Here is an 11,320-nt window from a genome sequence, read left to right as displayed (position 1 = left end):
CAGGAATACCTGGTAGTATTGTATAAGTATACTTATACAAATACCTTGTATAAGAAGAACTGGGACACAGACAACCCAAGGTAGTGCTTCGCTTTTAACCTCCATCCTCATTTTTTTTTTTTTTCATTTTTTTAAATTTTAGTTTATCTTGGCAAGATTGCACTTACTGGTAGAGCTCTGGGGTCCCATGTGGGCTACTGCAAGTGTCTCCATCGTGGAGCTCACCACACAGCGCGAGTGGACAGACCCTGGAGAAAGGGGCTGGGGGGTAACTGGTGGGCTGTGGCTCCTGGAGATGACCCCAAGAGGTTAGTGCAGTGGTAAGGCTGAATTGTGGGGATGTGATACCTACCCATACGACAGAGAATTCCCTTCTGTTGACTCCAAACCTGTTGCTCCTCAGCTCCATTGCTCACTGGGTGTTCTACTGTCAAAGTGAAGCATCCAGATTATTTTTTTTTTCTCCTTTTGAATGGGAACATCTGTACTGAGATCATGGCATAAACTCAGCTGCTTTGTCATTGTGGCTTTAGGAACATTTCTGCAATCAAGATTTCATAGTTATTTTCTGACATGTTTTTCAAAGCACAAATGTTTTGTTATCTGTCTTCTCTGAAAATGGATTAGAGTCCAATTCTGTCCGACAATCAGTATGAATTTTTACAGCTGCAAAAGCATAGTTAACTGTCAACTGCTTTAATACTCTTTTCTAGCTAAAGTAGAAACACTAAATATTTAAAATACCAGTTGAGAAATCAAAGCTCCTATAGGTAAATTCTTCAACTGGAAAAGAATGTTGTATTTTAATTTAAAGAGCATATGGGTTTCAAGCTGAAGGCAAAATGCATTGTGTTTGACCAAAGTTTAAGACTAGTATTTAGTTCTAGCCAGAACGTAGACATCAAATTCTCAGGCAAAGGGTCAGATGCTTGGAAAAATGCACTTCTGGGAATTTGCAGCCAAAAGATTTAGTGATATTTTAAAGCTTAAGTACATAGAGTGGGAATATTTACAACTCTGCTATCAAAAATAAAAATGTACAAAAGCAATTAATCCTTTTTTCCAGGGCATTCCCAAGTAGTCCCTCTTCCTAGTCGTTCACTGGGACTCAGTGGGAGAGGTACGGCAGGGGGGACTGGGAGGGAGATAGTCCTATTTAAGATATGCTAAAAATTCCAAAAAAATTCATTGGTGATGTGTTGGAGTTCTTTGCGGGGGGGAGGGTTCATGCCCCCCTCCCCCCATCTCCCTGAAGTCCGGTGGTGCTGTATGGCTGGTTTGCACTCTCAGCAGTTGGCATCAGGCTTCATCTCCATTCTGAGGTCTGTGCCAGCCTGGTATGAGTTTGTTGCTCCTCCCACACTATAGATTTTATTATATGTAGCAACAGAACCATTGGAAGGTGGAGTTTTGCGGATTTGGTTTCCCTGTGATGAAGCCAGTAAAACCAGCTTTGCATCTAAGGATATGTCTCCTTAGAGGGTTTTAATTTCCGTGCTGAAATATTCTGATTAAACAATGCAAAACTAGCTGTGGCAGGCTGCGTGCTTACTTTTGGCATGTGTGCTCAGGCAAGAGTCACACTTGTGGTCCTTCAAGATATGAAAGAAGCGAGGACAATATTTTCCGAAGACTAATGTGTCCTGCAGTTTTTGTCCATAGCTAGTGGAGAAACTAGTGATGTATGGGTGCTAAGGCAAGAGTTGAATGCCAGAACACTTGATTGCCTTTTTTTTTTTTTTTTAATGAAGAAATATACTTGGTTCTGTAGCTCTTTACCTGCTATTTTCACTTGCAAAATTGTGCAGCCAGTTTGAGTATGGTACTGTAAATATGATGCACAGATGCAGAATGTGGTAGGTGCTTCACCTCTGTGTGCCCTTCACCCTGAGCCTCTCCCCTGGAGTGCATTTGCAGAATGATGGGGGACTACTGGGGCAGGAAAGTGTGTAGGGCTCTCGTCTGGTCACGGGGACCTGTCCGTCTCCACCTCTCCTCACTAAGGAAGCAGAAGGATTTGGACACTCGGTGAGTGAAGAGGGACCTAAAGAAACTGTTTTGTCACTCTCAAAGAACTTTTAAAATGTCCTGTGGTAAACAGCTTCACAGAGTGTTTAAATGCAAAGAGCTAAATGAGAATTTATTTTGAACTTTCTAGGGCATTGCTGTAAAAAGAAATACAAAACTATAACTCATTGTTCTTACAGTTGTAATTTTGGTCCTTGGAAATGCTACTAGACTTTCAAGCAAAAATGCTGACCTCCGCCTTAGTGTCTCATTACTTTCCTGGTCTTGACATAATCTTAATTTCCTTGTGTTAATTTTCATATTCTCTAGAGAGAGAAGTAAGTTCTTGCTTGTATTATGTTGGAAAGTGTTAAGGCTCCCTTCATATACGAGAAATGCTCATGATGTTTCAATTCCAACGTAACTTTCTGTAAATTTTGGTGGATTTGTACATGGCACCTAGATTTTTCTTTTCTTCTGAGTTTGTAGTTGTTGCATAAAGTTGTACAGTTTCAGAGGTGATAGGGGCATAAGTGGTTCTGGGTTGGGCACAGGCTGCAGCTATGGTATTAATGCTGGGTTTAGGATGAGGTTCTAGATGGCAGACCCCCCTCCCCCCCATCCTGTATGTATGAAGACTCATGGTGAGAATCTAAAACCAGTAAGGATGCCATTCTGCACCTGTCCAAATTCATAGGCATGAGCACCAATCTTTTGTGTAATGCAATAGTTAATAGCAATTGTTTTGCCACAAGCTGTAGCCCTAAACACAGTTGTAGTCCTTGACAGCTACTCTTGTTTTTGTGTTTCTCTTGTGATGGTTCCCCCCCACCCCCTTTCTGGTTGTTTATTGTCAAATGGTTGACATAAGAACAAACTTGGCCCTTTTTCTTGACGTGCAACAACCTGCCTCTGACCTCTGCAGCCTGCGTGGAACTGTAAGCTCTCTCCTAAGCAACGACGTGAATGCTAGACCTAGCCTACAGCGCTAGATTTAAGACTCTCTCTAATCTATCCCAGAGATCAATGTCTGTGTTGGAGTTTGCAAAGGCCACAAGGCTGGGATTGTTGGGCAGGACTTGCAGTGGGCAGGTATTGCTTGGCGGGTTTTTTTGTGTGTTGCTTCTTTCTTTTTTTAAAGACAGCAGGCTATATTGGGTTGCTGCAGAGGAGGACGAAAGATGGGCAGCAACCCAATATAGCCTGCTGTCATCAGGGTCTGGGGGCAGACCCATCTTTTCAGCACCTCCAGTCCCGAGCACTAACCCCGGTTCTAACTCTAGCCTTACCCTGAAACAGGAAAGTCTTGTATTCCCCAGGCATCATCCTGGGATGTCTGATCAGCACCAGCTGTCATCCCAATCCTCTGGCTCCTAAATGAGCAAGAAACAAAGCTGGTTCTTCAGCCCCTTCAATCCCTAATCTAAACATGTGATCAGATACAGACAGCAGCTTGCAAGGTGGTATTGTCCAGAATCAGCCTAGTCTTGTGATACTTCCAGGATCCAGAAATAAAGTTATCTATTCATCCCTCTCTATCCTTAGTCCTCGATGTGGGTTGCCTGAAAGATGGATGGGACTCAGGATGAGCAGCTCTGTAAAGTCTGCGTGAATGTACCATCATGAACAATGCTCAATACTGAGCAGGGAGATGCTGCAGGTCTGTTACCAGCACTTTGGTTAGGGATCTGGACAGCAAGTCTGAAAAGATGTAAGGTCTTTCTGGATTCTTCACTGTGCAGATTGGTGGGCTGGTGTTCATAAGGCATATAAGTTCTTGGTAAGGTTGCTGTTAGCCTACAAATAGTCAAAGCAGGCTGGAGTCAAGGTTTTGGAGAGCTGGGTCTGGGTAAGCAGCTTTCTCACCAGATCTAGTAAGGATTGAGTGCTGAGGTGGCATTGGGTGCATAGAGTTGTTTGGGGTAAGGTTTGCTCTGAGGTGGCAAGAGGACCAGTTTTGGACTGCGTACTAGGGTTTGCATTTGGGATGTGCAGAGCCTGGAGACCTGTGAGTTGGTGGGACTAGATGAAGGCTGAAGCTGACTAGAAATGGGGAGTGCAGGCTTTGCTGGTTGTTGCTGTTTAAAATTAAAATGCTGTTTAATTTGTGTGCTTGAGATAAGGTGTTGCTTTTGACGCTTTTATACTTCTGGTTAGAAAGGAAACTTTTATCCTCTGTCCTCGTCAGATGTCTCATTCTGTGGTCCTTGGACAGGCATGAACTTGTGGTGTGTAAGTGTGCATGTTTTGCAGAGCTTTGTGTCCTTTGGGCTACGAACAGGCCTTTATGCAGACTTGAGAGCTACCACTGTGCATGGTAGACCTCATATTTGGGCCTTCAAGGAAATTTAAGGAGTTATTCCCATACTGCATGAAATACAGTTTATACTACTTGCTTTATTGTGATAGTGGTGAGTACGGGAAACAGTTGTTCTTTGGAGATGATGATAGCTCAAGTGATGGAGCAACAGGCTGGGTAGAAAAAGCTAGAGGGGAAAGAGCAGTTGAGGAGGAGAAGAGGTTGCCACTTTGTGGTTCTCCAGCCTCTTTTGCATCATTGCTCCTTCTGGATGCTGTCACTGATCTATCTGCCACGCTCTGTATTCTCTCCAGTTCCCCTCCCTTGCTGGTCCAACCTGACCTCAGCTCCTCGCCTTCACCATGAGAAACTACGCGCCAGCTACACATGAGGCAAAGCAAAGAAACAGCAGGGAGAGCGGGAGGCTCTTTTCAGGGCAGTTTTGACTTGTTTGAGAAGCCACTCCCTGCAGGGGTATGTGACTGAGGTGGCAGATTTGCAGTGACTTGCCTCTGTGACATCAGGAGCATCAGTGCAGCACAGGGCACGATTCATTGCTGGGGATGGGTAGGGATCATAGCAAGAGCTTTATCCTGCTAAAGGCTCAACTCCTGGTACAACTGATGGGAGTTGGGCTTTAAGGCTGGCTTAAAATGGGGCTGAAGAGTTTGCAGCTGCACAGGGGAAACAGGCATACGGTTCCATGAACATGTCACATTTTTGGTGTTCTGGCACATCAGTATTCGTGCAGCAGGAGAAAGTGAGTGGTTCGTTTAAAGTTGTTTTTAAAGGATTTAAAAGAACAGTTCAGAAGAGTCAGTTATGTGTGTTTTTTCTCTTTTCTCTGCTTCTAATGATTACTGCTTATAGCACTGAAAAATACTGAAAAAGAAGAAAATACCATATTTGTAAGAAGGTCTTTCATCCATCCAAAGTGTTTGCATTAAGATGTACTTCAACATTATACACATAACAGATGGTGGAGAGAAAAACCAGTCCTCATCTTTCCTCCAAGCTGAACAAGCTCCAGCCTGCAATGGAAGTTTGTTTTTTTTTTAATTTGTTAAAAAAAAAGGGGTGCAAAATTTGTTATTGCATAAAAGAGTCACAAAACAATTTGAACTTGCCTTCAGCTTTGTCTTTCCAAGTACTTAAGCAAATATAAAACTTTCCCAAGATGCTGACAAGTCCCTGTCAGACGTTTTATGGACTATTTCCCCTCCCACTGGTGAACCAGGAACTCCCTCTCATCTTTTTCGTTTGGGGAAACCAGCAGCAATGCCCACGGACGCTACTGCTAAGTGATTTCCACTTGAATAGAAATGAGATGTCAGCTTTCTGCGACCAGCCAGGCCCTTTTCTGGGGAGTCCCTCAATTACACCGGGTACCCTGTGACTGCCTATGGGTTGCGCTGTGCAGAATTAAAGGATTACCTTTGTATGGGATTAACAATATCTGTGCTGTTTGCCTTGCTCTCTGTATAGCTTTGAAATATGTTTAATGAGGACTTTTTATTGACAACTGGTGAGGCTGAGTGGTGCAATGTTCTCTTGCTTTGTACTGACTGGGATTTTGGAAGGGTTGGAAATGTGAAGTGAGACTAATGAAATGAGTTTGGCAAGGCTTGACTGAAAACAAAGCACACTTCTATCAAGTCTTAAAAGCACCTGTTGTTGGTAGCACAGCCAGGAGAAACGATGAGTTTTGTACTGAAAGGAAAGGGGACAAGTGAGGGAGAAAAATAAGATGACTCAACTGAAATCCTTCAATGGAAGGCACAGATTGCACAGAGCCAACGGTGTGTGCTGTGCTGTCAGCCATGTGTGCCTTTAGGGTGTCAGTGCATGGTAAGAGCACCTTCAGACTTGAGCCAGCTCTTTGCTGATGCTTTTTGCTATCTAATAGTTACGTTAGCCAGGACCGTGAAGAGATACAAGCTCCTAGACCAACACAGCAGCTCTTGCTAAAGCCTCAAGTGGGTGATCTCTTCTGGGAGTTTGCATTGTACGCAAGGGGCCGTGCAGGCAAAAGACACAAAGATTTGTGTGGGAAGGAGGCTAACAGCAGGCACGTGAAAACAGTAGTTTGTTGGGAGCAGTTTTACTCCCAGGGTAGCTGTGTAGCCTCACATCGCTGAGTGGCTCCCAGGCTATTGATCTGGCAGTGTTCATCAGACTGCACAAGATAATGGTGACTGAACTGCCTGTGCTTTGGAGGAGGCTGTGATGCCCAACCATCTCCTGTTTACACAGTTTTTGGGATCTGGGCAGTTTGGTCAGGGACTGCGATGTTGTATAGATGTGTTTAAAAGAAAAAGCTGCAGAGCTTTTTGTCAATGGCAAGACCCAAAAGCTGAAGGAAGCGAAGGCCTCAGTTGGGCATGGGCGTAGCAGCAGCTCCACAGTTCAGGGCTTGGAGAGAGTTTTGGTCCAGGCTACCTACAGGCCCAGTTTGGTAGCTGTCAGCATTTGTGGGAGAGGTGAATTGAAGGGAGAGGTTTAAAGGAGGATGGATGTATTGAGTGACAGCTGGCATTCCTCTCATTCGTAAGAGGAGGATGGGTGGCTTTGGTGGGAAGGCGATGGACAGCAGGGGAGGTAGTGCTTCCTCTGCTATTCCAGAATGAGGATTCTTCCACATCCCTCTTGCAAGTCAGAGTGAAACCCTTCCGAATGCTACAGGCCAAATTTTGTTCTCAGTTACACCCATGCAACCTCACTGAAGTCAGCAATTGTGTTTTGCAACCATTACCTGATGCAATAACTTGAGGGCTACATATCTTAAAGGTATAAGACGTGCTTGCATTCCCAGCACTGTGACAGCAAATAACGCTGGACATGAAATTGCTGTTGCCTGAGTAATTGCTGAAGAATAACTGAGGTCAGTGGTGTTGCACGGTTGTAACTAACTGCACAGGGCTGGGGACACTCATATGGTACCCGTGAGTTCACTGGGACCCAGGAGAGACGGGCCCATCTCTCCCTCCAGCTGGAATGCCGCTTTCCCACATCAGCCACTCCTTGCAGTAATTATACCCCTTTTAGACTCACCCTTCAGCAATTACTAGCCTAAGCCCTGCCTCAAACTGACATCACTGGAAAGTCCAATAAAAATATAGCCAGCTTTCAAACCATCCCAGGAAAGCAGAATACTGTATTATTAGTAGTAGTATTTCAGTGCAGCTGTTTGCTGACAATATTCTCTACCTTATCTCCTAACAGGAGGAGTTTGAGTTCCCTCCCAGCAAATGGCCTTCAGGGTCAGCAAAGTCCTTGTCTCGTCTTCAGTGATGTACTGGCCTCAGAGGGCTTCATGTTGCTTCCTTCCTTTTTCTTCTTTTTAATTCTTCTTTGCAGTACTGAATGCTTTCTCCTGGAAGGCCTGATCCTCAGCTTCTCAGAACTCAAAATATCAGCCATCTCGAAGTCAGCAATTGTCTTGGCTGTTGTTTTTCAAAGTACTTCTGTTTTTGTCTTTCTTTATTTTAAATTTAATTTTCAAGTTGACCACCTCTTTAAGAGCATAAGGGTGTATTCAGAAGTTGTATTTGCTCAGGAAGAGAGGAAAGCAATGGCAGCTTGCTTTACTTCTTAATGTTTGGAATTTTTTTGGTAATTACAGTTTAAATGACTCCATGAATTAGACATAGGAAGTTATTGCTATTGTTGTTATAGGTAAAGCTGAAAAGTTGGACCTGAATCAAAGCAAATAATTTAGAGTTTTGGTTTGTTTTTTTGGTTTTTTTTCCCGCATTATGATCCTGTCTGAACTGGTGTACAGCTCATCCTATGACATCAGAGTTTTTTTGGATTTTGGCTTTTGTTTTTTTTTTAATTCTTGGTTTGCATGGGAACAGTACTCTAGAAAAGAACTTCCCGAACACATAATAAGAAAGGAAGCTACATGCAGAAAAAGTCAAGGAAGGTAATTGGAAAATTTTGCAGGGAAGGATTCCTGTTCTGTAACACCTGATGATGGAAGCATGAGGCTTTGCAATTGTAAACAGAATTTCTTTCCACCCTGCTTGGCAATCGTACTCATTTTTTGGGTGTAACCCTTTCATGTACACAGCTGCACTCCCCATTCCCATCGCTTGGCATGCCGGGTAAACCTTTTGATCTCGCCTCTATTCTTTGCTTACTTGCATTGTGTTTATTACAACTTTTTCAACTCCTCCGGACCAGGGTGTGATGGATGATCCTGGAGGAGCTGCCCTCTAGATCTCTCTGATTATACTGAGTTGATGGTTTCTCCCTGACAGGTGCAGGCAAGTTGATTTAAAAACCAAACAAAACAAACAAAAAAAATCTTTTTAGTAAAGCGAAACCTGCTTGGTGTCAGCTCCTTCCTCTGCTGTCGTGCTCAGGTTGGGAGAGCAGAGGCTTTCCTTGGCTTCCACTTCTGCCTCTGGCACAGTCATCTCTTCAAATTGTAAATGCCTCACCTCATACTGGTTCTTGTCATTTGGTACCAGCAATGGCTCTTCCCCCAGAAGCCAAATGCTCCAACCCCCGGGAGAGCAGTCCAGCTCTTAACAACATGCTTTTACCTTTTCCTTGCTTCTCTCTGTGTTGTTTTGTTTTCTTTTTCCATGGTACTGAGCCACCGGCCGTGGAAGTCAAGGGGCTTCTTCCACAGTCTGGTCTGTGGGAGGTGTTAGACTGGAGCCTACATACTGGTTGAAGTGTGTAGGAAAGCCCAGTTAACATAAATCTCCATATTGTGCCCTGGTAGATGCCACGGACTGTTCAGAAAGGTACTGCTTGTCCGTCCAGCAGCTCCCCTGCCCCTGAACTATGGTGCAGTTTGCAAGTGTTCAGCGTGTTTGCAAAACACTCTAAATAAAAGCAACTGATTTTTTTTTTCCCTCTGATTTAAATAGTTTAAAAACTAGTTGCAGATGTCAGACTCCTTGCAAATCCTTACAGTGTCTTCTTGCTGTTTTGGAGGTTGTAGAATGACTGTGATCAGCCAGAGCACACACCTTTGAAAGATGTGAAATGCTATTCTCCATTCCCTGCAGTTTGATATTAAACAAACCTTTTAATTTTTGAAGTGCTGCAAATGTGCTTGTATCAAGTTTGGTGTAATATAAGAGTAAAGGCACATAGGATACTTTGATATTAGGGAGAGCCAAACACCTTTCCCATTAGCTCTGTGCAGGTGTATTGACAAAACTTTGGTTGTCTGTGGTAAGACATCATCTACATATGTGAGTTACGAAGCAGTATCAAAAAGCACTTTTAAAAAAAAATATTATCTTTAATGTTTATGCAATTTGGAGTGTGATGCTTTCTGTATTTTTGGGTGCACTTGCATCACTTCAAGCTGATAATTTCAAGAAATGTATTGCAGATTTTTCTTCTTTTATACAGGAGGAAAAAACAAATCATGTCCCCAGCCCACCATATGATGCCTGAGGAGTTTGGATTGAATCATACATTGAAAGAAGATGATATACAAAGCACATGCGTCAGCTCAGCTACTTTTTAATCTGTTCTGTGATTTGTCCACACTCAGCAGCTTTTTTTTGGCTGCAACAGAAGCCAGCGTGGTGCTTCAGGCAAAGGCGTCACCCAAGCTGCCTTAGTTGATGAAACCAAAGTTGCTTCCTGAGCGTTACTGTCCTGTACGTTGTTGGATGAGCTGGCTCTGCATCTGTGGCCAATTTGGATGTCTGCAAGTGATTTACTGTGCTCTGAAAGGCAGCTGCTTCATGTATGGCAACTGATTGGGGACCACCACTGGGAGACGTCCTCACTGAAAGTGAGGGAGAGATTAAAGCCAGCCGAATTAAAAAGAGATTATTTTTTATGGTCCTTCTTGGTAGTTTTTTTTTCCATTGAGTCTTTGAATAAGAGATGGAAAACTCTAACTCTCTGCAACATCTGAGCTCCAGTCCTTCCTGGTGGTTTCCTTCTGGCAGTGAATTATTGGGAGATGACATGAAGACTTGCAGAGGGCTGCCTCTTCTGAAGCCTTCACAAAGGATTTCAAAATACGAATACAAAAAAAAAAATCATTCTTGTAAGCACTCGGGCCTGGATTAACAAGGGAAATTCCTTAGGATGCATTTGATCTTGATGATTTGAAGGCAGCATACCTTCAAGGTCTTGTATATGGGTGAAACCCCATGAAGACAAGCTGAGAGACTGATATTACAGCAAGGATCCCATCTCTTTTCCCCCTGAGTTTCTCATAGTTATCTGAAATACACTGACTACCTATTGGGAAGGTTTAACGTGTTGTCATATTTGTTGGCAGCTGAGCACATATCGTGTAGGTACGTGTGAAAACAACATTTGGCATGAATATTGCCAAGATTCCCAAAAGTGTTTCTTAACTAGCACTTGGATGGCAATACTTACTTGATACAGTCTATGACTAGGGTCACAGAAAAACATGGGCAGTCGTGTATGAGTGCAGGTATTAATGAAGGGATTAATATATATTTTCTTTACATAGAGATGCACTGACCTTGTCTGTGCTGATTTGCAATGAAGTATAAAGGCAATTATTGTCAAAGAGGTTCATCAGAAAAACTTCAATACAGAATGAGATCAGAAAATAAATGTTTCTTAATGAAAACATGGTATTTTTCCAACTCTTAAGTCACTGTAAGAAAAAAAACAACTATTTTTCGTCTCTTCCAGTCAAAATCATTCTGTGCAAAAATGTGCCATAAATGTCCTTCTCTGTCCAATGACAAGTTATTAATGTAAACCTCATGAGTCTAGTGTGTGGGGCATATTCAGCTATGAATATTCAGACAATTAAAAATATATATCCTTTTTGATATTTTCTCTGGCTGACAAGTGAAGATAATACAAATAATGTTAACATATTTACAAAACTCAGCAGTCTTGGCACAAATATGGAAGCATCCTAAAAGAGAAAAATACATGCAAATGTGTAGCACTTTGCGTGACAGTCTGAGCATTTTTAAAATAAATTAGTAGATATATTTCTTAGTTATTTCCATTCTAAGTTAATGCATGAGGAGCTATCCCACA

Source organism: Pterocles gutturalis, unplaced genomic scaffold (assembly GCF_000699245.1).
Source record: "Pterocles gutturalis isolate BGI_N339 unplaced genomic scaffold, ASM69924v1 scaffold33278, whole genome shotgun sequence".
In the NCBI taxonomy this organism is placed as follows: Eukaryota; Metazoa; Chordata; class Aves; order Pterocliformes; family Pteroclidae; genus Pterocles; species Pterocles gutturalis.
Note: the sequence above shows the minus strand (reverse complement) of the source record.